This window comes from Symphalangus syndactylus, chromosome 1, assembly GCF_028878055.3.
Source record: "Symphalangus syndactylus isolate Jambi chromosome 1, NHGRI_mSymSyn1-v2.1_pri, whole genome shotgun sequence".
NCBI lineage: Eukaryota > Metazoa > Chordata > Mammalia > Primates > Hylobatidae > Symphalangus > Symphalangus syndactylus.
The window spans coordinates 21,509,385-21,537,115 of NC_072423.2; positions in this window are offsets into that span (position 1 = coordinate 21,509,385).

Below are 27,731 nucleotides of genomic sequence, written 5' to 3' on the forward strand. Positions count from 1 at the left end.
ATCATGATTAAATAAAGTTTCAGAGAACTGACATTTTTGCAGATACTAGCTTAGCATTCAGACATTTCTTCATTCATGTATTTATTCTTAATGTGAGGCATTTCTTTATTCATTTATTTCTCACTCTTACTTATTCATTTATTTGTATGTTTAAATGATATATATTAATTGTTTAATCATTAGGATGCTTCAGAACCTACACTGCGGACTATAGCGGTAAAACAGGCAGATGTGTTCTCTAACTTCAAAGAAATTTAGTTGGGAAAGAGTGATCAACAGTAAATTACTGCTTATGCAGATAACTCTTCTGGACAACAATAAGGAAAAAGTACAAAAACTATGTGAACTCATAGTTAAGAGGTATCTAAATTCTTTTTGGGGACAGAGGCCTAAACGTTTCATATACATTGTAAGTTAAATTAAGAGAATAAAACGGGAAGTTGTTTCCAACAAAGGAAATCACATTTGGGGCAGCCTGAGATGAGACACAACTTTGTACGTTGATGAAACTTCAGAAATCTGGCATTACCTGAGGCCAGTGAAAGAAGGAGGGTGGAGCAATGAGCTGGAGTGGTGAACAGAAGCCCACGGTGCAGGTCACATTCTGGACTTTGTGGTTATGCTATGTGGTTATTCTGGACTCTGTGGTTATGCTAAGAGAGATTGCAAACTATCGAAATATTATAAGACGGGGTGTGAAAAGCCAATATTTTATTTTAAAGAATTGACCAGCATAGATTGGTAAAAGAGATACAGCAATGGTCTCTAAATGGCTTGGGTGAGTTAATAATAATTGCCCCATCTCACCGAACACTAAATTTTTATGTGCCAAGCAGTGTGTGAAAGGTATTTTTAGATATTATTTTCATGCACAAACATAAAAATAAAAAAGAAGAAGCTCAGAGAGACTAACAATTGCTTACAATCAAAAAGCAGATAAATGGATGACCTGGGAGAGGACAATAAGTAGTCTGTCTCTGAAATTTTTACTCTCAATTAGATATATGTAGAACAGGATTTGGGTAGAGAAATAATGTGAAGTAGATAATTTGAGACAATTGCAAGTTAAATTAATTGATCTATTGAATATATGAGGTTAAGCGAAGTTTCAACTTTCAGAAATTGGGTGCATGGCAATAACACAGACATAAGATACACTAGTGTATGCATATAATTAAGAGGAAATTATGATTTATAAATTATGAATTGAGTGGTCAGTGAGATATCAAAGAAAGATGTGAAGGAGACCATTAGCTACAGTATTCTGCTGCTCAGAAGAGATGTTTTTCTTCAAGGTAATGACTTGGAGTAATCGATGTATAGATGGTCTTTGTTTCTTTAGGTACAGCTGAAAGCAGAGAGTGTAGAGAGACAATTGGCAAAGACCTGGTTGTCAGAGGAGAAAGAACAGCCAAAGGCTGAGCATGGTGGCTCATGCTTGTAATCCCAGCACTTTGGGAGGCCTAGGCGGGCGGATCATGAAGTCAAGAGATCGAGAGCACCCTGGCCAAATGGTGAAGCCCCGTCTTTACTAAAAATACAAAAATTAGCTGGGCATGGTGGCATGCGCCTGTAATCCCAGCTACTCCACTCGGGAGGCTGAGGAAGGAGAATCACTTGAACCTGGGAGGTGGAGGTTGTAGTGAACGGAGATGGCGCCACTGCACTCCAGCCTGGCAACAGAGCAAGACTCCGTCAAAAAAAGAGAAAGAAAGAAAGGAAAGAAAGAAAGGAAGGAAGGAAGGAAGGAAGGAAGGAAGGAAGGAAGGAAGGAAGGAAGGAAGGAAAGAAAGAAAGAAAGAAAGAAAGAAAGAAAGAAAGAAAGAAAGAAAGAAAGAAAGAAAGAAAGAAAGAAAAAGAAAAGAACAGAACAGCCAAAATGCTCTATTGACAGGCAACTGGTTAGATCAAAACCATCAAGGTACTTGTCACCCATGCCACAGTAAGAGACTGTGTTTCAAGAAAGAATGTGTAGTCAGCTTTGTCAGGATTCCCAGCAACATGACTGAAATAGCAACGCAGGCCTTTTAGAGTATGTGATCAAGAGGAATTTTCTCAGGGGGTTGCAAGGGCAGAAAAAGGAGTAAATAAGTAGGGAGGATCTGCTATCAAAAACGTGAACCATCAGTTTGAGAAATGTACTGTGAAGGGGGAGAAAAAATAGAAAGATAGGAGAATTACTCTTTTGCTTTACTTTAAAGCAATACATAATTAAGCATGTTATACTTCCCACATCAGCACATTCAGGAAAGAAGAGTAGTTTAAGGATATGGGAGACAAATGGCATAAGAGAGGAAAAAGATTTTTGAAATCCTGGTGGGGAGGCAGGGAAGAAGCAGTAGTGATGGAAATCTCAGGCATGATGGAAAAAACTACCTATAATATTGGATTTTAAAAATATATAAATTAATAGGTTTTCATTTTAATGCCTGAATTTGCAAGATAAACTGTACAGTATTTGTTGATGCTCCATTTGGTATTTATCAATAGCTTAGCAAAGTTTGTGCAAAGGGTTCCTTATCTAATCATCTTTCATTTATTTCTAAAATTAATAAAATTTTGGATCTACCTTTTTTGGGTTTGCCACCAAAGGAGTTGAGAGGAGTTGACATTTTACCAATGAGTTAAAGCATAAAGGTTGAACATCATTGGGAAGAGCAAGCTACAATCTAACAAATGCATCCTATGTGTTCTTACTAGCCTTTTCTGATTTAATTTGTAGACCCTGACACCAACCAACATTCCATCATGTCTGAAATAATCTTCTCTGCTAACTTCTATGATGAATCTATTTTGAGTTTTTCTTTTTTCTTTCTTTTTTTTTTTTTTTTGAGACAGAGTCTCGCTCTTTCACCCAGGCGGGACTGCGGTGGCGCTATCTCGGGTCACTGCAAGCCCCGCCTCCCGGGTTCACGCCATTCTCCTGCCTCAGCCTCCCGAGTAGCTGGGACTACAGGCGCCCGCCACCACGCCCAGCTAATTTGTTTATTTTTAGTAGAGACGGGGTTTCACCGTGTTAGCCAGGATGGTCTCAATCTCCTGACCTCGTGATCCACCCGCCTCGGCCTCCCAAAGTGCTGGGATTACAGGCGTGAGCCACTGCGCCCGGCTGAGTTTTTTCTTCTTTTTGTGACATTTTATTCTCAAAAATTAAATAAAAAAAACAGTTCTCACATGACTTATGTTAGAATTGCCTATGCCTCCCGCTATGTTAACTTCAAAGACGTTCATGCTAATGAACCCCAATTGGTAATCTCCTTCAGGAGCACAAATTGTGCCCACAATTCCAAACTCCAAAAGCTCAGATGACCAGGTCTTTAAAAAAAAAAAAAAAATTACTAATTGTGTGGAAAAACATCGACTTACCTGAAATAATTTGGTGGCAAAACCAAACTGGCATGTAGTTATTTCTAATTAATGACAATATGTATATATTTTCATATTTGGTTACAAGGAGCTTCTCCAGACCCCTCTGGGGTTACTTTTTGATATGTGCACCTTTCCACAATCCAGAAGCTTCTACAACCTAAAAGTTAATTCCAAAACACATCTGGCTCTAGGAATTTTGGACAAGGGATTAATTACAGACTTATCACATAGTTATGTCACTCAGGGCAAATGAGTCTTCATTTCATTCTTCTAGCCTCTAAAAGTTGACACTTTTGTTTTTTTCTACATAAAATCTACTTAAGGATCATATCTACTCCCAATCTATTGTCACCTTACTGTGATTAGATATGTCACACTAAGTATATATACAGGTCTAACGTGATTCTCAACAAGAACATTAGGATATTAAATATTTCATTGTCAAAAATACGTAAAAAATCTGAGAAATTTGAGCAATATTTGAACCCTTTCTAACGTATTTGGTGATATGGCCATAGTGAATGTAATAACTGAAAGAAAAGGGCTTCATAAGAAAGAAATCACATTTATGTTGCCTGTTGTAACATGCAAAAAAAAAAAAAAAAAGCTGAGCATGGTGGCTCACGACTGTAATCTCAACACTTTGGGAGGCTGAGGTGGGCAATTGCCTGAGGTCAGGAGTTCAAGAACAGCCTGGCCAACATGGTGAAACCCCGTCTCTACTAAAAATATAAAAATTAGCTGGGTGTGGTGGCAGGCAGCTGTAATCCCAACTGCTCGGAAGGCTGAGGCAGGAGAATCACTTGAACCCAGGAGGCGGAAGTTGTAGTGAGCTGAGATCATGCCATTGCACACCAGCCTGGGTGACAAGAGTGAGACATTGTTTCAAAAAATAAATACATAAAGTAAAATAAAAACCAAAACCCAATAATATGCTACTTGAATTCACATACTTTGCTACTTATAGCTATGGTTCATTCATTTTTATAAACATGTTATCTATATTGTTATGTATTTTTTAATATATTTTTAGAAAAATTTTTGATTTTAGAGAAAAATTGAGCAGATGTTTGTACATGGGTTTCCAATACCCTATCCCCTCTCCTTTGCACATAGTTTCTCTATTATTGACATCTTTCATTAGTCTGGCACAGCAGTAATAATTGATTTGCCAATATCGATACATTATTATGAACTAAAATTTATAGTTTATTTAGATATCTATAGTTTGTACCTATGTCTTCTTTTTCTGTCACAGTATCGAATTCATGATACCACATTATTTATCACGTCTTCTTAAGCTCTTCTTGACTGATAATTTTAGGGACTTGACAGTTTTGATGAGTACTAGTCACGTATATTGTAGGATGCCATTCTGTGGAATTTTTTTGGTGTTTTCCTCATGATTAGACAGAGATTATAGGCTTTTGAAAGATGATCAAAGTAAATTGCCTTTTCAATACATCATATCAAGGATACATATTATCAACATGATTTATGACTTTTGATATTGAGCTTGGTCCATTGGCTAAAGTAGTGCTGTCACATTTTTCTACTGTAAAGTTACATCTTTTTACTCCTTTTTCATACTTTACCCGTTGGAAAGAAGTCACTATACATAGCCCACACTTAAGGAAAGGGAGTTACATTAACCCTTCTTTAGGTGAGTGTATCTATGAAATGTATTTGAAATTTTTTGGCCTAAGAGATTTGTCCTTTTTCTTCTTTTATTTAAGTGTATCCATATATCTGTATGCACTCATGGATAATTCATAATTTGTGTTATAATCTCATACCACTTTATCTGTTATGTTCAAATTATTCTAAGGTTGAACATCAGGACATCTTTTAGTTAACGCCTGTGCCCCTTTGACATACCTCCATAAGTGAAACCTTTTTTGTTTATTTATTTATTTTTTTTGTAGCATTTCCTTACTTTCTGATACTACAGTATGCTGCAGGTCCATCTTGCACACTTTATCCCCAAGCCCTAGAATCAGACGTTACTCCACAGAACCCTGATTCCTTCTACTGAAGAATGAGATTAAAAATCAAAATCTAGGTATTAGATTTTTTCATTGCTGCTGAGATGCCATTTCTTTTAGGTCTTATCAGCTGACAGAGTAAATAAGTAGATGTGTCTATAATAATCCATATACATATACACACATATCTATAAATATTTCTATATCTGTATTAAGATAAACATGAGTTCTTCAACTGGTATTTTTAAATCTACACTTTAGAGAAGATAACACACAGTTATTAATAGTTAAATAATTGACTCAAGAACAAATGCACAGTGAAAGCAAAAGTAGACTAGAAAGCAGTAACTGTCTAACTTCAAAATCTATGCTCATAATGACTCCTATCGGTTTCCTGGAATTTTTCAAATAAAATATACATTTCTTTTTTGGTTTCAATATGTAGTATATGATACCAACCAAGCTGCAGAAATAAGTGCCTGAAGGAGATATCATTATACTTCTTGTTAACTTCACAGACAAAAGACATGCAGTCGGAGTACTCTAGGGTGGCAGAGCAACTTTGCTGTCTGTGGTTATTTAGAGACCAAGTCTCTATTCTACGTCTCTGCTTCATCATTCTCTAGGGTTTGCCTCTGTCATTAAATGTAATGTCATATATTCAAGTGGCCTCACCACTCCACCCACATTCTAGACTGTGGAAAGGAGAAACAGGAAATCTGTGATTAATGGGTACATCACAAAGAAGTTCCAGAAGTTGCAATTATCACTTCCACACACATAGTAGTCTAAACTTAATTATATGAACTGCACTCATCTAGATAAGAGAGAGGGGAATGTGGTTTGTCACTGGGAAGCCATATCACCATCTATGACTGGAAACCCGTTGATTGTTAAAGGTAAAGAGGAGAATGGGTACCAGGAGTAATTAGTTGTCTTTGCCACACCCTGATTAACTTCCAGTTAAAGAAAAATTCTCATTATTTATTAAAATTAATCAGATATTGATGTTCTATGACATCAGAAGATCAGCACAGTAAATCTCATATGTTTCCATTTATAAATAGAAACATAAATACATACTATGCACTTAGACATAGAAAGCAAAGTTGAGCAGAGTGAAGATAAAAATCTGAGGCAGGTAAAAAAGAAATGAAAAGTCTGTAGAGAGAAAAGAGAAAAAAGTTCAGTGAAAAGGAAAATAAAAATTTGTAGAACTAGATTGATATATATGTATTAATATAAGTTATCAATAAAAGTTGTTATTTAATGCAAATTAAGTGTTGATATTTTACAATACACAGATATTATAAATGCTTGTCAGTTGATTTTCCCACAAAATTATTCCTAGTGGGAAATACATATTCAAATTCTAACAAAGTACATATTATCATTAATTTCTCTCAAAGTCTTTATTTTGAAAGATAAGCATATTTTGGAAAATCTACCTTGGTATGGAGCAATGTTATCTGATGCCTGTTTTTATAAAAATAAAGTTTTTGATATGTTCAGAGTCAACTGTAAAATGTATTAAACAGGCAGCAAACACATTTTGAAGAGTTTAAATATTTATTCTTGAGATGTGGCTGCACAATAGTGACTGTTGAATGTCACTGTGAAGAAACCTTGTTAACAATCACTTAAAATGCAATGCATTATGCAGTTATCACTGTTGTGATCACACATGCCCATCTACAAAATGCTTAGGAGAGAGAAACTAATTCGTCTTGACTTTGTGCAATTGGATACTAGTGATTTGAGAAAACATTTCCAGGAACAGGAAAATATCCATCTTCAAAAATGTATTGCAAACAGTTTAAATGCAAGTAAAGCCAATATGGAAAACTTGGTAAGATGACTTAAAAAGTAGGCTTAGTAATTTTTAAAAAACAATTATGTTGAAGATGCTTATATGTAATTTTTTAAAACATAGAATGGGAAAATGCAATATTTCAAATTGATTTTTATTTTATATCAGTGTGTTCACATAAGTCAGTAAATTTCCAGATTAATTAATGTGATACATATTTATTGAACACTATTTGTGTGGTAGGCACTATTCTAGAAGCTGTGGAAAGATTGGCAAACCACAAAGATAACTCTCTTGTGCTTTCATTTTAGAGATCTAAAATTAATTACTATAGTAAATATTGTATTAGGCCTGTGACTGTCTCACCTAAGACCTGAACATTTAAAAAATTGCCCTCAAATTTATCTTTTGTATATTGCATACAATTTCCAATTGTGAGCATTAGAAATACATCTTGTATTTTGTGACACATGACATATATGATACTTACACAAACAAAGTGCTAACTCAGTCTTAGTTCTGCATTTGAACTAAGTTCAATGCAGTTCTTCCATCTACATCTCTTTTCCCTCTTATTGCATAAAGGGAATCGATTGAGACCCAGAGAACCTGTAAATACTACAGCATCACATTTTTTTTCCTTTAAAATTTTGAAACACATGGTTTAAGACTACCTCTGCTTTTTCTTTAGTTTCCAGATACCAAAACTCCAGTATATAATAGAAAATATGTTAAGTCACTGAAGGGAATTTTAAAACATTATAGTCTACTAGGGCTGCCATTAGGTAATACCACAGACAAAAATGCCTTAAAAAACATACATTTATAGTCCCACCAACAGTGTAAAAGAGTTCCTATTTCTCCACATCCTCTCCAGCACCTGTTGTACCTGACTTTTTAGTGATCACCATTCTAACTGGTGTGAGATGGTATCTCATTGTGATTTTGATTTGCATTTCTCTGATGGCCAGTGATGATGAGCATTTTTTCAGTGTCTGTTGGCTGCATAAATGTCTTCTTTTGAGAAGTGTCTGTTCATATCCTTTGCCCACTTTTTGATGGGGTTGTTTGACTTTTTTTCTTATAAATTTGTTTAAGTTCTTTGTAGATTCTTGATATTAGCCCTTTGTCAGATGGGTAGATTGTAAAAATTTTCTCCCATTCTGTAGGTTGCCTATTCACTCTGATGGTAGTTTCTTTTGCTGTGCAGAAGCTCGCTAGTTCAACCATTGTGGAAGACAGTGTGGCAGTCCCTCAAGGATCTAGAACTAGAAATACCATTTAAACCAGCCATCCCATTACTGGGTATATACCCAAAGGATTATAAATCATGCTGCTATAAAGACACGTGCACACGTATGTTTATTGCGGCACTATTCACAATAGCAAAGACTTAGAACCAACCCAAATGTCCATCAATGATAGACTGGATTAAGAAAATGTGGCACATATACACCGTGGAATACTATGCAGCCATAAAAAAGGATGAGTTCATGTCCTTTGTAGGGACATGGATGAAGCTGGAAACCATCATTCTCAGCAAACTATCGCAAGGACAGAAAACCAAACACCACATCTTCTCACTCATACATGGGAACTGAACAATGAGAACACTTGGACACAGAATGGGGAACATCACACACCAGGGCCTGTCATGGGGTGGCGGGAGGAGGGAGGGATAGCATTAGAAGATATGCCTAATGGAAATGATGAGTTGATGGGTGCAGCAAACCAACATGGCACATATATACATGTGTAACAAACCTGCACGTTGTGCACAGGTACCCTTGAACTTAAAGTATTAAAAAACAAACAAACAAACAAAAACATACATTTATTTTCTCAAGGTTTGTTGTCTGGTGAGGCCTCTCTCTTAGGGTTTTGGATGGCCACTTTCTCACAGTGCCATCACATAGTCTTACCCCTCCACTCTCCTGGACAGAGGGATATCTCTAGAGTCAGTTCCTCTTCCTACAAGGACCCCAGCCCTATAAGATCAGGGACTCATCCTTATGACCTCATTTAATCTTTGTTATCTTCCTGAAGACCCTAATCTTCAAATACAGTCACACATTTTGGGTTAGGATGTCAACATATGAATCAGGCAGAGTGGAGTATGTTAGGGCACAATTCAGTCCATAGCAATTAGTAATCAATGCCGGGTGATTTTACTAATAGGTAAAATATCTTGATAATTTTATTTCCAGTGAAATTTGAAAAGAATATGTGGCTAGATATGTGTGTGTGTGTGTGTGTGTGATGCAATTTCTGTTAGTGGGAAGATTGTAAATAATCAACTATAATTTTCAGTTTGCAGTATTTTAAAAAACCATAAAGAAAACATCTGTATATTTTAGAAGAATAGCTACTGGCACTAATTTCTAAGGACAAAAATAGATGAGAAAACCAATGCAGTATACAAAGAAAAAAAATCTCAGAAGTAAATGCAAGAAGGAAGCTGGGAACCAAGAAATCTAATTTAATAAGTTACTGAACTTATGCATTTTAATTATAAAGAAGGTAAAACATGTTAGAGTTGTTTAAAATCAACAGCAATAAGTCAAATGAATTATGAACTATATTTACAGCTAATAGAAAACCAAATGCAACTAATGACACATGTTCCAGAAAAGTCTATAGTTTGAAGTGGGAAAAGATAAATATTTCTTCAAAGAGTTTGACGTATCTACTGTAGTCCACATTCCAAGTATTTGTTTTATTGCCAGAAATTATCAGCACTTCAGAATTCACAAGGGTATGGCTTATTTATCTTTTTCAAAAGAATGATTTAATTATTATTTATTTCCACAGCAAGTGAAATCATCTTATTAATTGCCTTGATGAACTTTGATTTTTATCATCGAACACTCATTTTTGTTTATTTGCTTTGCAATTACTTCTTGCTTTTTTGTTTCCATTGGAGCTAGTTGTAGCTTAACAACTTTGAGAAGGGTCATAGCATCTCTTTGGAGAGCTAGGAGGAAACTCTTGACATTATATTAGCTGTCAAGACTCTGGTGGATGACAAAGATGCAACCTACTCTCTCTATTTTAGAAACTTCAAGAACATCATTTCTGCAGAGCCGCGGGTCACTGTCAGTCTCTGGTATTAAAAGTGAAGTCCGTTAGCTAAACGTGGTTCCCTCTTTCAGCACATTTTATTCCCTGTGGAGGCCAGGAATAGTAATAGAGAAAATAGTTCAACCAAATGTAACTAAAACATACACAAATGAGACTATTTTTTCACAATCGATGCAGGTATAACTACCTACAAAAACACAATGATACTTTCATTCTGCCTTTGGTGAAGTGAGACTAATGGAATTAATTATAATGGCTTCAATCTAAGCTCAGTTTATCCTCTTTCATTTTCTTTTATCCTTTCTTCTTTCCCCTCCTTTTCTCTGCTTTCTTCTTCTTTTTTTTTTTTCATTTTCTTGGTTTATCCAATCTTTATTACTCTGACCCATGATAAAGTTGTCACAAACTGCACGGTACTAGGACTGTCAGCTCCCTTCACTTTGTTGTTTGCTCATTCACTCATTCATTCATTCATTTTTGGTGAGGTTTCTTTTTAGTGATTTCAGAGAATTCCGTGTCTCTGCATTTGTAACACAGATTCTTAACTTACTATGTTTATTTACAGGAAAGCATTCTTCACAGATGCCTTCTTATAGGGTTACTATGGTTTCTTTCACTGTCAGTGGAAAAAGCAGAGGTGAGTGGGGTTGGGGTAATTTAATCATTTTATTCCCGCTCTTCCACAGACATCATATGCATCTCACAGCATAACAGGAGGAGGAAACGAGAAGTTTGCTAAACTAACAAGGACAAAAAAATGTAACAATGACATTCATTTTATTTCTGTTACAAAAAACAGAACATACTGTCTGTCTAAAAATATTAGAAACTAAAAGAATTTATAGTTAGTAAAAGTCCCAGTAAATACACATGTCTCAGAAAGTTACTGGAAATATTGACTTGTATTTTCAAGTTTGTGTTTTCAAGATTGTGTATATTCAAGCCTGTCTTGTGTCTGTGTGTGCGTACGTGTGCAATTTCTGGAATTATATCACAAATATACAAATGTTTATACTATACATACTGATATGTGGTTTCTATATGAACAGAGCATTCTGGTATGTTTTCACATGAATACTTACATATGTATTATACATTTAAGAGCTTCATTAGTGTCCAGGTTTTGGAGTGACTGACAGATGTATTATACTTGCACTTAATTGTGCCTACTTCCTTTATATTTAAGACATTTCTAATTTTGTATTATTGTAAAAAACATCTCAAGAAACATTGCAATGTATAAGTATTATGTTTGGGAAGTTTATGTGTCCTAGGAGTAGAGTTTTAAAAATCAATTGATAGAAGAGATGTACGTTTACAATTTTGACCAGTTAAATTTTAAAATATTTTATTGCTTACATATCCAGGAACAGTGTGTGAAAATGTCCATTTCCTAATATGGATTGAGTCATATATGATGAATTGAGAAATATGCATTTCGTAATATAGAATATAGTTGAGTTGCATATTCAAACTATGGCTGTCCATATCTTTTGAAGAAAGCTGATAATTAATGGTAGTAATGTCTGGGCAAGATTAATTCTTTTTTCACATTTATTTACCATGTAGATAATATCCCCCGTGCTTTGGACACTCACATCCCTTTCTTATTTGCCTTATGGATTTGAAAAAGATTTTCACAGAATGGCAACGTTAACTTTTTATGTATTATAAACCTCACGATTTTTTTTTATTTTTTGTTCTTGGGATCTTATTTGTTTTTTCAACAGAAGTTTTTAATTTTTATACAATCAAGCTTAAGTACTTTCTATCTATAAATAAGAGTTTTTACCCAAACTTCCTAAACTTAGCTTCATTCTTTTAATATTTCTTGTTTTGCCTTCTAAATATGAAGCAAATTGATATATTTAGGATTTGAGAATGTGTGGGCAAAGTATGGTGGTGGTTAGGGAGTTGGGTAAGAATCTGTAGTAGTTCAGGGAGCACTTTTAAACTGTAATTGTCAAAAAAGAAGTAGGTTACAGCCATACCTTGGAGGTTGGTGGTAGAATATCATTAAAAGTACAGACATGAGACTATTTGAGATGCTTTTCTTGACTGTGACTTAATGAATTTTACCTGACTTGAGGATTGATGAAGGAGAATAATGGAGCAAAGACTGTCTTCCAGGAACATTACAGTAGGTGTTTGGAACTATGGAATTGTGTTGTTTGTTTGTGTTTGTTTTTGTTTTTTATCAATGATTAACATAATAGAGGCAACATTTTAGAAATAATTTAACATAGAAAAATCTGTCCAAAGTCAAGTAAATCAGATTTATATGACTCACGGAAATAAGATCAAGCTTTATTATTTCTAAGAGTATAAATTGTCAATACTTCAGGAAAAGCAAGTGCAAGTCCAGGGTATTGAGGAGAGCTTCCTATGTCCTTCCTTCCAGCATGAAACATCTATTCCTTGACCTAGAGTAGATGAGGTCTCAGAATGAGATAAGTGCGTTATCACCACATACCAGAGAACATTTTAGTCTAGGAAATATTTCCATTTCATACACCAGCTTATACGATGTTTTCCAGGGAACCATGTCTCTTAAATTGATAGAGTCTGGATTTATAGTAATACAAGCAAGTTTTGGCTAGAGACATCTTATTAAGAACATTGCACAGATAAGGACACTAAGAAACGTGATGAGTTTATTTTCATGAAGGTTCATTTATCGTGTTGGTCAGGAAGTCAGACTTGTTTCCTGATTCTTCTCCTCCCCCAGAGAGCATCATCTGGTAAAAGATGTGAATGGATCACAAGACAGTCACTTCAACTCCTTCTGCCCCAAGAATGATGAACATGACTTAGATATAGAAGAGTTCATACCCACCAAATTGTGCCAGGATGGGAGATCAACCAATTTGATGGGGGTAGCTGTAGAGAGCAGAGCCAAATAAGTGTGTTATTTCGTTTAAAAGGTGTTTTATAATCCTTTTAAAAACAACAAAACAAACTGAAAACTTTCTAAAACTACACTTCTGTGTAATAAATAAGCATTGGCAATTAAATTCAATCACCATCCTCTTTATATAGTTTTATATATTTTCCCTAATAAATTTTCAAGAAAAATAAGTATGCACATGAATTTATGTTAGTTTATACAACCATTAGTTTATACAAAATGTCAATAAAATCATGATATAAAATAATTATCAAGTACCTAAAAGTTGGCATTGACATTTTTCACCAATCCTGAGGTACTCATCAACAAATTAATTTGGCTCAGATATATTTATTTGACTGCGACAAGATATACAGCTTCCTTCTTTCCAAATGTTGGGTTGAAAGCTGAGTTAAGATATTAACAAGGGATTGGGAAATAGGGAAAAAATGTAAATAGCTGTTTTATTTGAAAAAAAAAATTTGTCTCCAAGAAGAAAAGTTCATTCTACCTGTTGCTAACAGCAGTCAAGCAGACATGTTTAAAATTTAAAAAAAAAAAAGTGTTTTTTCCAACTGGAATTTAATAGCCTCATTTTGGCTTTTGCTATTACTGCTGCAGGTGCTTTGATTTTTTTTTCCTCTGCATTATAATTACCACTAAAGGAAATGGGAGGTAGTAAAGCACTATTCTGTCTAATTTCCTTTGATTTTCTTCTTCAGAACTTATTTTTTCCTTTAAACCTTTGCTCCACATATTTTATTTGTGTTACTGCACAAGCTGTGGGACATAATAAGTGGCATTTCAGCACCATTCTGTTCTTTACTCATGGTGGATAAATCACAGCAGAGTCGCTAACAGCTTGTGACTGACAATCTTCCTTGATAGACAATCTGTGATCCTTTCAGCCTTTTACTAATAAGCTCATTAGGCGAGAATAGCTAGAAATCCTTTCTGGGATATAGCAATGAACTGCAGCAAATTCAATGCATGTCTGACCACTCAAACTTTAGAGAATCAATCTTTCCTCAATCAAAACTTTGTCAAGTCCTGGTGAATGTCTGCTGAAGGTTACTGATTTTTTTTTTAATAAAACTTTGTCAGAAAAATCAAGAAAGCTTTCTAGTCTAATAAAAGTCAAGGGGAGTTTTTTTCTAAACCATGTTGTTGTTGTTGTTTTAAATTTTGGTGAATCAGCATCTGAAAATGTTTACCAAATGTTCAAAGTTGTCATAATTTTTAAATTGAAAGTGAAAGATAGTTTACTGCTCAGCAATTCCGTGAGCAAAAAAGATCAGAAGTGGAGCTGAATTGAGATATTCTGATTTTTACCATTGGTTAGATTCATGTGTATCTTGTAATGAATAATGAAAGTTTAGCTGGCAATTATAATAAATGATAAGAAGAATTATATATACTTTGTGCATATTAGTTAATGATAAATTACTATTGTCTTACTGGAACTAAAACAATGTAAAATTCACTCATATGTGTATCTAAAACAATTATATTCCAGATTTTTTTAAAACTAAATCTTGCTTTCGGATTTACAGGACAAAATAAAAATTTAGTCCCAACTTTATTACTGGACCAATTTAGTTCAACTCTGCACCTAACATGAATGATATGCTATGATACTTCATTAATATGAGATTATAAAAATGGAACTGAAAGAAATGATTGGGAAACAATGAAAGATTTCTTCTTTTGGCCATTCATGAAGTTACTCAAATTGGTAGAAATTTGAAAAAATACAAATCAAATAATCAGAGTATTTACAGTGAAGAAAATTTAATCTTAGATAGGAATTAAAGAAAAGCCTAGCAATTAATTAAGTAGAACTGAAATTACATGAGCCATGTATGTCTATTCCTGTTCTTATTTAATTTCACTGAATAGCTTTTTAATACTGATGAATACATGACATGAAAATCTATATATAGTATTTGTGATTAATTGATATTGATAATTAACATATTACAAAGTTAATAGGGAGACACAGACACACACACACACACACACACACACACGAGAGAGAGAGGGAGAGAGAGAGAGATAATCTCCAGAGAAGACAAATGTAAAAAGAAGACGTAATACCATTACATGGTCAAGTATTTAAAAATAACCAAACAAACTAATCAAAACAAACGATAAATTCAATGTCCATTGGAAGTAAAAATTATGAATTCAAATATACTGCTATATTAGGGGAACAAGTAGTGAGCATTGTTTAATGTTTTAAACATTTGAAAAACTCTAGAGACAGTAAGTCTTATATTTCTACTGTTTACAAAAGCAATCAGGTGAAGCCTATATTTGAAATTCTAATCCTTTTCTTATCAGTCATGCATGCAGAAATATGTCCAGCAGAAGAGAGTCAACAAATAGGACTTATCAATCAGAAGAAAGAATTTCTAATCGCAGAAGTACATTGCCGAGGTGACCTGATTTTACCAGATAGACTCTACAGTGCCAGCCTCCTCCATTTAATATCCAACTTGGCCTATATCAGCAAGCTTGGACATGATATTTAAACATCCCCACAATTGCTTGGTTTCAACAAGAATCTCCATCGGCAAATAAATAGAAACACAATATTAATTTGTAATCTTACCAAACTCAAGTAAATTATTGGGTTACAAATCACTAAAGAGATCGCTTATTTCTCTTTATTTCTATTTTCCTCTGAGGACCACACAGAGGAGTTAATTACTAAGTCACTATTATTTACAGTGATGTCAAGACATTTTATGGCATAATAAATATAGCCTAAAATTCCATTTAGAGGAACATTTTACTTCCAAATACATAATTTTTAAAAAATTATTTCATTATAATTCTAATTAACTAAACACCACCTAAAATTTAGGTAATTGGATATATGAAGTATAAACTCGGAGTTATAAAGCCCTTGGAGTTATAAAGCCCTTGGAGTTTACATAAAACCAATCTTATGAAAATTGATCAAAGCTGACAAATTACGAACAGAAGAAATAAACTTAATTTACTCAACAAACTAGGAATAAAGATGAAAGAAAAATCAACAAAATTATATTTTTTATGATATTGCTGTATAGAGTCATTTCAAGCCTATCACTAGATATGAAATGAACATATTGTGGCCCATAAAAATAATATGCTACTTACTTTTAGAGTCAAAGTCTTCGCATTTCTTCTGGTAGTAGCCTGAAACCTAGAAAAAGCAGAGAAAATACATAATAGAGAGAATTTGATAGGCACCTTGCCATGTATGAATTAAATTCATACGATGAAAGAGATAATTGGATCTCTCTCCTTTTCTTTCTCTTTCTGTCTCTCTCCCCCTTCTTGTCTCTCTCTCTTTCATCAAGAGTTAATTTGTATAAATTTAATTTGTACATGGCAAAGTGCCTATCAACTTATCTCTTCTGTGTACTTTCTTTACTTTTTCTACGTTTGAGGCTACTGTCAGAAGAAATGTGAAGACTTTGACTCTAAAAGTAATGGCATATTATTTGTATAGGTCGCAAAGTAATTTATATCCAGTCATAGATTTAAAATGACTCTATACAGCAATGTAATAAAAATATAATTTTGTTGATTTTTCTTTCATCTTTATTCCTAGTTTGTTGAGAAAATTAAGTTTATTTCATCTGCTTATAATTTGTCAGATTTTAATCAATTTTTATAAGGTGGATTTTATGTAAACTCCAAGGGCTTTATAATTTTTTGGAGGGGAAGATTAAAAGGGGGATTTTCAACTGTACCCCCTCAATACTTCAAAAATCCTACTACTACTTTTTTCAACAAATAATCTCAATTTGCAATGTGGTTGTATCCCAATAAATGCATAATAAGTCAAAAATATCATGTCAAAAATGCATTTAATATCTCCATAAACTCATCATAAAGTAGAAAACGTAATGTCAAACCATCTTTTGCTATAAACAATTTCACAGCATCTTAACCAGGAGTAGACTGTATCTCAATAAACCACTTTTTTCTCAACCAAAAGAAGCAACTCCTCATTCTTTAAAGTTTGATCATGAGATTGCAGCACTTCAGTCACATCTACAGGCTCCAGTTTCCATTCTAGCTCTCTTGCTTTTGCTGCCACATGTGCAGTTATTTCTTCCATTAAGCCCTGAACCTCTCAAAACCTTACAAATTGTACTTTTTAAATAATAAGACTTGAAAACAGAAATAACTCTTTGATCCTTGGGCTGCTGAATGGATGCTCTGTTAGCAGGAATGAAAACAACATTAAGCTTCTTGTACATTTCCCTCAGATGTCTTGGGTGACTGAGTACACTGACAATGAGAAGTAATATTTTGAAGGGAATCTTTTTTTGTGAGTAGGTCTCAACAGCAAACTTAAAATATTTAGTAAATCATGCTGTAAAAGATGTGCTGTCATCAGGTTTTGTTGTTCCATTTATATAGCACAGGTGGAGCACATTTGGCATGGTTCTCAAAGGCCCTCGGGTTTTCAGAATGGAAAATGAGCATTGGCTTCAACTGAAAGTCACCGACTGCATTAGCCCCTAACAAGAGAGTCGCCCTGTCCTTTGAACCTTAAAATCCAGGCATTGACTTCTCCTCTCTAGCTGTGAAAGTCCTAGATGATGTCTTCATTAAATGGAAGGCTGTTTTGTCTCTATTGAAAATATATTGTCTAATGTAGCTACGTTTCATAAATTGTCTTAGGTAGATCTGGCTAACTTCTGTGGCCTCTACATTAGCTCTTGCTGCTTGCTTCACCTTTTACTTTTATGTTATGGTGATGGCTTCTTTCCTTCAACCTTATGAACCGACCTCTGCTAGCCTTCAACTTTTCTTCTACAGCTTCCTCGCCTCTCTCAAGTTTCATAGAATTGAAGAGAGAGGCCAGGCACGGTGGCTCACGCTTGTAATCCCAGCACTTTGGGAGGCCGAGGCGGGCGGATCAGGAGGTCAGGAGATCGAGACCACGGTGAAACCCCGTCTCTACTAAAAATACAAAAAAAAATTAGCCGGGCGTGGTAGCGGGCGCCTGTAGTCCCAGCTACTCGGAGAGGCTGAGGCAGGAGAATGGCGTGAACCCAGGAGGCGGAGCTTGCAGTGAGCCGAGATCGCGCCACTGCACTCCAGCCTGGGTGACAGAGCGAGACTCCGTCTCAAAAAAAAAAAAAAAAAAAAAAAAAAAAGAATTGAAGAGAGTCGGGGCCTTACTCTGGATTAGGCTTCGGTTTAAGGGACCATTTTGACTGGCTTGATCTTCCATCCAAACCATGAAAACTTTCTTCATGTCAGCAATAAGGCTATTCACTTTCTTATTATTTGTGTGTTGACTAAAGTAGCACTTTTAATTTTCTTCAAAAATGTTTTCTTTGCATTGAAAACCTGGCAAACTGTTTGGTGTGATAAGCATAGCTTTCAGCCTATATTGGCTTTCAACATGCCTTCCTCAATAGGCTGAATCGTTTTTAATGTTTTATTTAAAGTGAGAGATGTACGAATCTTTCTTTCACTTAAACACTAGATGAAATAAACAAATAGTTAAACACATAGAGGCTATTGCAGGATCATTAATTGGCCTATTTTCAATATTGTTTTGTCTCATGTAAAAGGGAGGCCCCAGGAGAGGGAGAGAGATGGAGGAATGACCAGTGGGTGGAGCAATCAGAACACAATCAATCTTTAGAGATTGTTTGATTTTTTTTTATATGGTCACGGATCGGGGGGCCCCAAAACAACTCTAACACTATGTATAATAAGAATGAAAAAGTTAAAAATATTGCAAGAATTACCAAAATGTGACAAAGACACAACATGAGCTCCTGCTATTGGAAAAATTGTGCTGATAGACTTGCTCACTGCAGGGTTGCCATGAACCTCCAGTTTATAAAAGAGGCCATATCTGCAAATCACGGTAAAGCAAAGCCGCAAAAAACAAGGTGTGCCTGGACATCACCAGCAGAACTGATTTCAAGGAATGTGACAAACGTCCTTACAGAAGAAAAAAATGATATTATATAAATATATAGATCTACATAAAAGAATGAGAACAAGGAATATGACAAATGTCCTTACAGAAGAAAAAAAATGATATTATATAAATATATAGATCTACATAAAAGAATGAGAACCAGGAATGATGAGAAATCATTTGTAAGGTCAATGTACAAGAAATTTTGTTAGCATTCAAATATATTTAAAAAGTAATTGGTTGCTAAAATAAAGATGAAAACAATGTAATATAGGATTTATAACATATACAATAATAAAGTACGTGATAACAATTGTATAAATTTCTGAAAGGAAAAAATGGAGGTATACCATTTGAAAGCTTCTTTATCTTATATGATTTGTGAAATGGTATCATACAAATTGATAGTAGACTGTAACGAGTTAAATATGTACACTGTAAATCCTAAAGCAAACCCTAAAAAAAAATTAAAGTTACACCTAGTTAGCTTAAAAGATAAAATAGAATAATTAAAAATTGCTTAAGCCAAAGAAGTTAGAAAGCAAAGAAAGATGAACCAACAAAAGGTGCACATTGTACAGTTTAAATGGATGAATTATATGGTATGTGAATTGCATCTCACTCTGTAAAGTTGTTACAGAAAAAGAAAGACAATAAGTATTAATAGGACATATGATCCACCCTTGTTTTATGAAAATGGCTTCTGTGCAAGTAGTTTTGAACACAAACATCCAACTGGCCTTTTATGGATCTTTTCAGTCATATTCACACACCTGGCTCCTGGGTATCATTGGATGCACCATACGATTATGAAAAATAAAAAATATAATAGAAATCAAAGAATTTGTTGTAGCTTAAATTGTGTCTGCCAAAAATTAACATGTTGAATATTGAGGGTTAGTACTTCAACATATAAATTTGACTATATTTGAACATAGGGTCTTTAACATATAATTTAGTTAAAACAAGGTCATTAGATTGGTTCCGAAATCAATATTACTGGTGTCTCTATAAGAAGAGGAGATGAGGAAATAGATTCACACAGAGGGAAGACCATATGAAAACACCGGGAGGAGGAAACAGCCATCTGTAAGCCAAAGAGAGAGGTCAGGAACAGATCCTTCCCTCCCAACCCTCAGAAGACAAAACCTTCTCAAGACCTTCATCTTACAATTCAAGCCTCCAGAACTGAGACAACAAATTTCATGTGTTTAAGCCACCCATCCTGTCATACTTTGTTAATGCAGCCTTAAAAATCTAACATTGAGTCCTTGAAGTTAAAAGAGAAAGTGGTGTTTGAAAAGCACCAGAGTTGCTTGTTGTCTATGCCAATGGCTTCTGTGTTGTACAGAAAAGAATTGTGCACATTGTGCACATGTACCCTAGAGCTTAAAGTATAACAAAAAAATAAAAATAAAAATAAAATCTTTTTCTTAAAAAAAAAAAAGAAATCCATGATCAAAAATGTTGCAGGTGCAGGACTTAAAGAGGGCCTATAGTATGAGAACATTTTGGAAAACATTGACTATGTCAGTTATTAATAATAAAACCTTGAGCAAGCTCCTTAAAAAAATAAAATAAAAAAAAAAAGAATTGTGTCTGTTATTGTTGATACAACCTGGAATGGAAGTAATAAATCTGGAATGAGTACCAAAAAAAAAAAAAAAAAAAAAAAAAAAAACAATAACAACACAACTAGAAAAAATAGGAAACAAGCACAAAATGATTAAAAACATCTATTTCAAGGATCACATTAAATATAAATTTCTAAGTGTATCATTAAAGTATTATTAATTGTAATGGCAAAACCGCAATTACTTTTGCACCAACCTAGTAAAATGCAAAGCTGGCTGGGCGCAGTGGCTTGCACCTGTAATCCCTGCACTTTGAGAGGCTGAGGCAGGTGGATCACCTGAGGTCAGGAGTTCGAGACCAGCCTGGCCAACATAGTGAAACCCTGTCTCTACTAAAAATATAAAAATTAGTTGGGTGTGGTAGTGGGCATCTGTAATCCCAGCTACTCAGGAGGCTGAGGAAGGAGAATCACTTGAACTCATGAGGCAGAGGTTACAGTGAGCCAAGATCGCGCCACTGCACTCCAGCCTGGTAACAAGAGCGAAACTCCATCTCAAACAAAACAAAAAACAAAAACAACAACAAAAATTTACCCCCTACCCCCCAAAAATTAGCTAGACATGGTGCACTCCAGCCTGGGTGAAAGAGTGAGACCGTGTCTCCAAAACAAACACTAAAAAACCTAAACAACAACAACAACAAAAAGCTTGTAACATGAGAGAAGTTCAAGGCTCAACTGTATGCTATGAGATATGCATTCAAACATTAAGATGCACATAACATAGAAGAAAATGATGAAAAACAATATGAGATGCTACCACTAATTCAAAAACCTAGAGGGGCTATAGTAGCATCAATTAACAGAGATATCAGAGCAAAGAATATTAGTATTAAAGAAAGTCATTTCATAATGATAAAATATCAATTCATCAGAGACCCGTCAATCTTAAAAGCCATCAAATGGTAAAGCTTCAAAAATATATGAAGCAAAACAGATACGGTTAAATGGAGAAATGTACAATTTCACAATTTATAGTTGATGATTTCAATACCTATCTCTCAATAATTGGTAGAATAAGAGAAGAGAAAGTAAGTAAAATTATAGAAGATTTGAATATCATTGCCAAGCAATGTGATCTTATTGACATTATAGGAACTACACCCAGTAGTATGAAAATACACATTCTTTTTTGTGCATACAGACCTTACACAATGATAGACAAATTCAGGGCCATAAAGCAGTCTCAATCCATTTGAAAGTATTTACTCCAGATGAAGTATGTTCACTGCTGATAAGGTAATTAAATTAGAAAATCAGTAACACAAAGAACTGTGGGGAATCACCAAATATTTGGTAACAGATTAACACACTTCTAAATAACATAGTTTTAAGAAGAAAACAACATCAAAAAAGAAAGTATTTTAAACTGACAGGAATTGAAATCAAAATCTCTTAAATGTTGTGGGATGCTGACGAAACAGAGTTTTGTGGAGGAAGCTATAGCATTAAACAACTACATTAGAAAAGAAGAAAAGCCTCAGATCATTGACCTCAACTTCTGGCTAATGTAAGTAGGATAGAAATAGTAAAATAAACCCAAAATAAATAAAAGAAAGAAAATAATAAACATTAAAGTAAGTGAATTGAAGTAAAAAGAAATACATAAAAATCAGTGAAATCAAAAGCTGGTTGTTTGAGAACAATCCATAAAATTAATAAACCGAAATTTTCTTCTTTTAGGAAAAAAAGTAAGATACAATTTGCCTTGTAAGGAATTACATAAATAATGTTTCTGTAGATGCTACAAATATTAAAAGAATAAAGGAATTTATTAATGACTTTATAAGTTACATGAAATAGACAAATTTCTTGAAAAATATACCCGCTACCAAGTTTGAATTAAGAATAAATAGATAACTCAAATAGCCCCACGTTTAATGGAATTACATATGTAGTTACAAATGATCCCTCAACACAACGCCTTAATTATGAATTTTACCTCAAACTTACTAGAAAGTAGTAACTTAACTAGAAAGTAGTAATACTAATTATACACAATCTCTTCCAGAAAAATTAAAAGGAATAAATTCTTTCAAACTCATTTTATTAGACCAATATTACCAAAACAAGACAAAGACATTACAAGAAAATAAAACCACAAATATTCATCATGAATGTAAGTGCAACTCTTCATAAAAGCCAATTAAGCATCATAAAATAGTTTCCTTTACAAATGAAACTGTTCTGAAAGCAAAAGGATAAGGTACACATGAAGAAAATGGCATTTGCAAATATTTATCTAAAGAAAGACTCGTATCTAAAATATGTAAAGAACTGTTTCTGTTCCATGATTAGAGGACATCCAACCTAAACTTTAAAAGTGCTCTTAAAAATGCTTGTCATCAGCTGGGCACGGTGGCTCACACCTGTAATCCCAGCACTTTGGGAGGCCGAGGCGGGTGATCACGAGGTCAGGAGATCGAGACCATCCTGGCTAACACAGTGAAATCCTGTCTCTACTGAAAATACAAAAATTAGCCGGGCATGGTGGTGGGTGCCTGTAGACCCAGCTACTCAGGAGGCTGAGGCAAGAGAATGGAGTGAACCCGGGAGGTGGAGCTTGCAGTGAGCAGAGATCATGCCACTGCACTCCAGCCTGGGCAACAGAGCCAGACTCCATCTCAAAAAAAAAAAATCTTGTCATCATTAGGCATTAGAGAAATGCTAATTAAAATCACAGTGAGATACCAATTCACACTCATTAGAGTGGCAGTAATAAAAAGAAAAAGAAAAAATGTTGACAACAATGTAGATAAATGAGAACCCTCATATGTCACTGGTAGAAGTAGAAAATAGTGTAGTCCCTTTGGAAATCAGTTTGAAACTTTCTTTAAAAGTTGAACATATATTTACCATACAACTCAGCAATTCTGCTACTAGGTATGTCCCTGAGAGAAATGAAAACATATGATTAGACAAAGAGTTGTATTCATGAGTAGCCATAAGATCATTATTCATAGAACCAGATAGCCTATCTGAAATGGAAATAACACACATGCCCATCAATTGGCAAGTGGATAAACCAAATATAATATATCCATGCAATGGAATCACATTCAGCAACAAAAATGAATTATTGATATATGCTAGAATATAAATGGACCTCAAAAACATTATGCTAATCAAGGATAGAAAAACTTTGACTGTCAAAGACCAGCTAGTAAATAATTTAGGCTTTGCAAGCCATATACAATCTTTATCCATATTTCTTCTCTTCTTTTCTACAATATTTAAAAATGTGAAAATTATTCTTAGCTTAAGAGCCATGGGCTATATTTGGCCCACAGCCTGTAGTCTAATATTCCTTGTGTTAAGTGAAAGAAGTCAGATTTTAAAAATACACAAAGTTCAAAGGAATATTTATAGTGTATGCTATCATCTGAATGTTTGTGTCCTTCCAAAAGTTTTATGTTGAAATTGAATCCCCAATGCGATAGTATTAAGAAGTGGGGCCTTTACGAGCTAATCATAAATGGAATTAGTGCCCTTATAAAAGAGGCCCAAGAAAGGTTCTTTAACCTTTCCACCATGTGAGCAACTCAAAGCAATATATTTCTGACGCATATAAGCCACCTAATTTACAGGATTTTTTGTTGTAAGCACGAGGAGACTAAGCGTGCTGTCTTTTTTTGTAAGAAAAAGCTGATATAAGAAATACACAGGTAGATGCTCATTTGTACAAAAGGACACAGAGGAAGGGTGAGTCAGAACTCAATGAGATTAAGTTTCCTATAAGAAGTTTATGGAAATGGGTGAAAAGGGATGGAGGAGGGACACCTATTTGAGTAGACCTTTTTATAAATTTCCACTCTGTTTAAAGTGGCAATACTTATTGCACACACACACACACACACAAACACACACACAAATAAAATCAACAGTGAAGATGAGGGAAAAAAAGGGTGGTAAACAAACACAAACAGATAAATCCTACTGTATTCAAAATGAATAATGAATAACATAAGTACACTGAGAGGAAGAAATAAGGCAGCTGCTTTGTGAAAACAGTGTGTTGACTGTACACCCTCAGGCAAAAGACGAAATAAACTATAAACAAATATGCAACATTCTGTAAATCTGAAGTGAGTTCCAAAAAGAAGTGTAAAATAATGGAGTACTTACAAATGTTTTAAATAGTATTTTTAAGTTAATTGTCATCATTTCTCTCAAAGATTAAAAAGGAAGTAGAAATGTCATAACGGGGTAATCAGCAGATTACATTATTTGTACCCCAAACAATTTCTCTGGGGTACAAATAATGAGGTACAAATAATGGGGTACAGACTGAGGACAGGCAGCTCTTGGCTTTCTGTGATGGTGTGAGAAAGGTATAATTATTGATATGTTAAATAATACAAAGTTCTTATTCAAAATTATAATTTTTTTTATTTTCTTTCTACTAAACAGCTCCGTGTCAAGTATTTTGGAGCCAAGCCGGGTTGCAGAGTCATTATAAATTGCAGATTTGTGGTAAGTCAAACCTGGAAGTGAAACTTGCTGTTCTACTGATTAGGACTTTAACGCTAGATAATTTACAGTAAATTTAAGATCCTCATCTTCCCTTCTATAAATTAATATGAACAATCTTCTAGGAAAGAAGCTGTAAACATTAAGTTACACAATTTTAAGCACCAAGAAAAAATCACAGTACATGACAGGCCTTTGGGAAGTGAAAACTATTTTCATTGTTTGTATTAGTAAGCAGGTGAGCAGACTGCCTTGTTTCCTTTTGTAGCTACTAATATATGTTAGTAAAATACAAAAACAGCAAATGGCAAAACTAAAAAGTTACAATAATTTTAAGGTTTAGAAGAAGGAATAAAGATTCTATCTCCCTGTCTTTTTATAAGTTCCCTCTTGTGTCTGCCTCAAGGGAAAACAAAAAACAAAACACAAAACAAAACCAAACCAACATTTAGAATTAAAAAAAATATCTCTGGGTAGTATGGATACTAAAATGTGAGATGACAAGTGTCTTTTAGTGAAAAATCTGTTCCGCAACTTGCAAAGAAAGCAATGTCATGGGATGAAGTAATGAACTTTTTTTAAAGCCAACAAATGATAAATTGCCATAAGAGCTTTTTAGTTACAGCATTGAGTTTAATCATGTTGGGAACCAAACAGTCCCAAATGCATAAAATTTTCCTTAACTAAAATGAAATTGCACCATCAAGTGTGAATGCTCTGTACACAAAAATGTGCAAACTGGAATATTTATGAGACTTCATTTGCAAATGACACTTACAATGTGATTGCTGGCAAAATGACTAAATACGGAATTAAAACAGAGGCCAAGTAGACATTTTACTGTAATGGGAACTTGCGAAGGTTTTGAGAAATGTGTGCTCTTTTACAGCCCAGGGAAATGAGAGGGAAATGCCGTTTTGGAATGAGAGGGAAATTGTAGTCAAGAATCTATCTGACTCATTTTTTCACCTTTGAAATTGTGAGTTTGTAATCGAGATCTCAATTCCTTCCTCTCTGATCGTCTATTCTATATAAAGATAAGAAAATAACTTAAAATTATATAACACAATGCATGAAATAAATCAAACTGATTTAAATAATGTTTAAATTAAAATTGCCAGAAATGGTAGATAACCAATGAGTGACATTATAAATGCCGCTGTTCACCAGATCATTTTCAATAGCAGATCATGTGATCACACTGAAATACAGAAAAGGATTTTGAAAAGATACATTCTTAGATGAGAGCAGTTGTCTCCATGAAGTAGAATTATTCGTGATATTTTATCTTTTTCTTATTTTTGATTATCTGTGTTTTCTTACCTTTATTGTACAATGAGATACGTAGATTTATTCTTCACGAAACTCTGTAAGTTTTGGAATATATGACATCTATGACAATGACACTTTTAAGGTGTTTTAACAATCACTTAAGCAATCTATGTGGAAAAGCTACTGCAGTTCAGCATTAAGTACAGATATGTAATATAATCAGTTTCTTTTCTCCTCCTTGAGGCTAATTCTACTTCGAGTTCCCTCAAGGCTTGCAATTTAGTGTTATAATACTATCAGTTTCCATAACTTTAGCCTTACAAAATCCTGTCTGAGTTACAAAATGTGCATTCTCTAGGATTCTCCAATCCAGTGTCTTGGTGTTCTTTGCAAGCTGGAATCTAGGTCTGTATTTGCCCTGATAAAATAAACTATGCTCTGGTGCATTATACCACTTTTAACAAGTACCGGGCCAGGGGAGGTGGCTCACGCCTGTAATCCCAGCACTTTGGGAGCCCGAGGCAGACGGATCATGAGGTCAGGAGATCGAGACCATCCTGGCTAACACGGAGAAACTCCGTCTCTACTAAAAATACAAAAAATTAGCCGGGTGTGGTGGCGGGCGCCTGTAGTCCCAGCTACTCTGGAGGCTGAGGCGGGAGAATGGCGTGAACCCGGGAGGCGGAGCTTGCAGTGAGCGGAGATTAGGCCACTGCACTCCAGCCTGGGCGACAGAGCAAGACTCTGCCTCAAAAAAAAAAAAAAAACAAAACAAAACAAAAAAAAAAAGAAGTACTACAGTCATAAGAAAATGATCTGTTTTAATTCTTCTTTATTGTTTCATACTGTGCAGAATGTTAAACTAATAATTTAACCCCAGAAATAACTTACACACAAATTAAAAGCTGGAGGAAAAAAAGAAAAAAAGAGTCCACATGCTATTTGTCAGTGACTTAACTAATGTCACCAAAGTACTAGCTTAAGGAGTTGCTGTCTATTCCTGTGGGTACAGCAATATAAATACCCCAAATCCCTGCAGTGGCTCTGTGGTGACTCCTGACATCCCTCTAGAATTACTGGAAAGTCCATTCCTGGGACCAAGGAAGGTAGAGAAGTGTTTTCCTATCTTTCATTTACCTGCCACCTTCGCCACTCTCTAGTAATTTTTATAAAATTATAATAAGCTTATTTATAGAATAAAACTACCTTTTTGCAGTTTAAAAAATTACTTTAAAAAATAATTGTTCTCTTCATTAACCTCACACCTTTGGGACCAA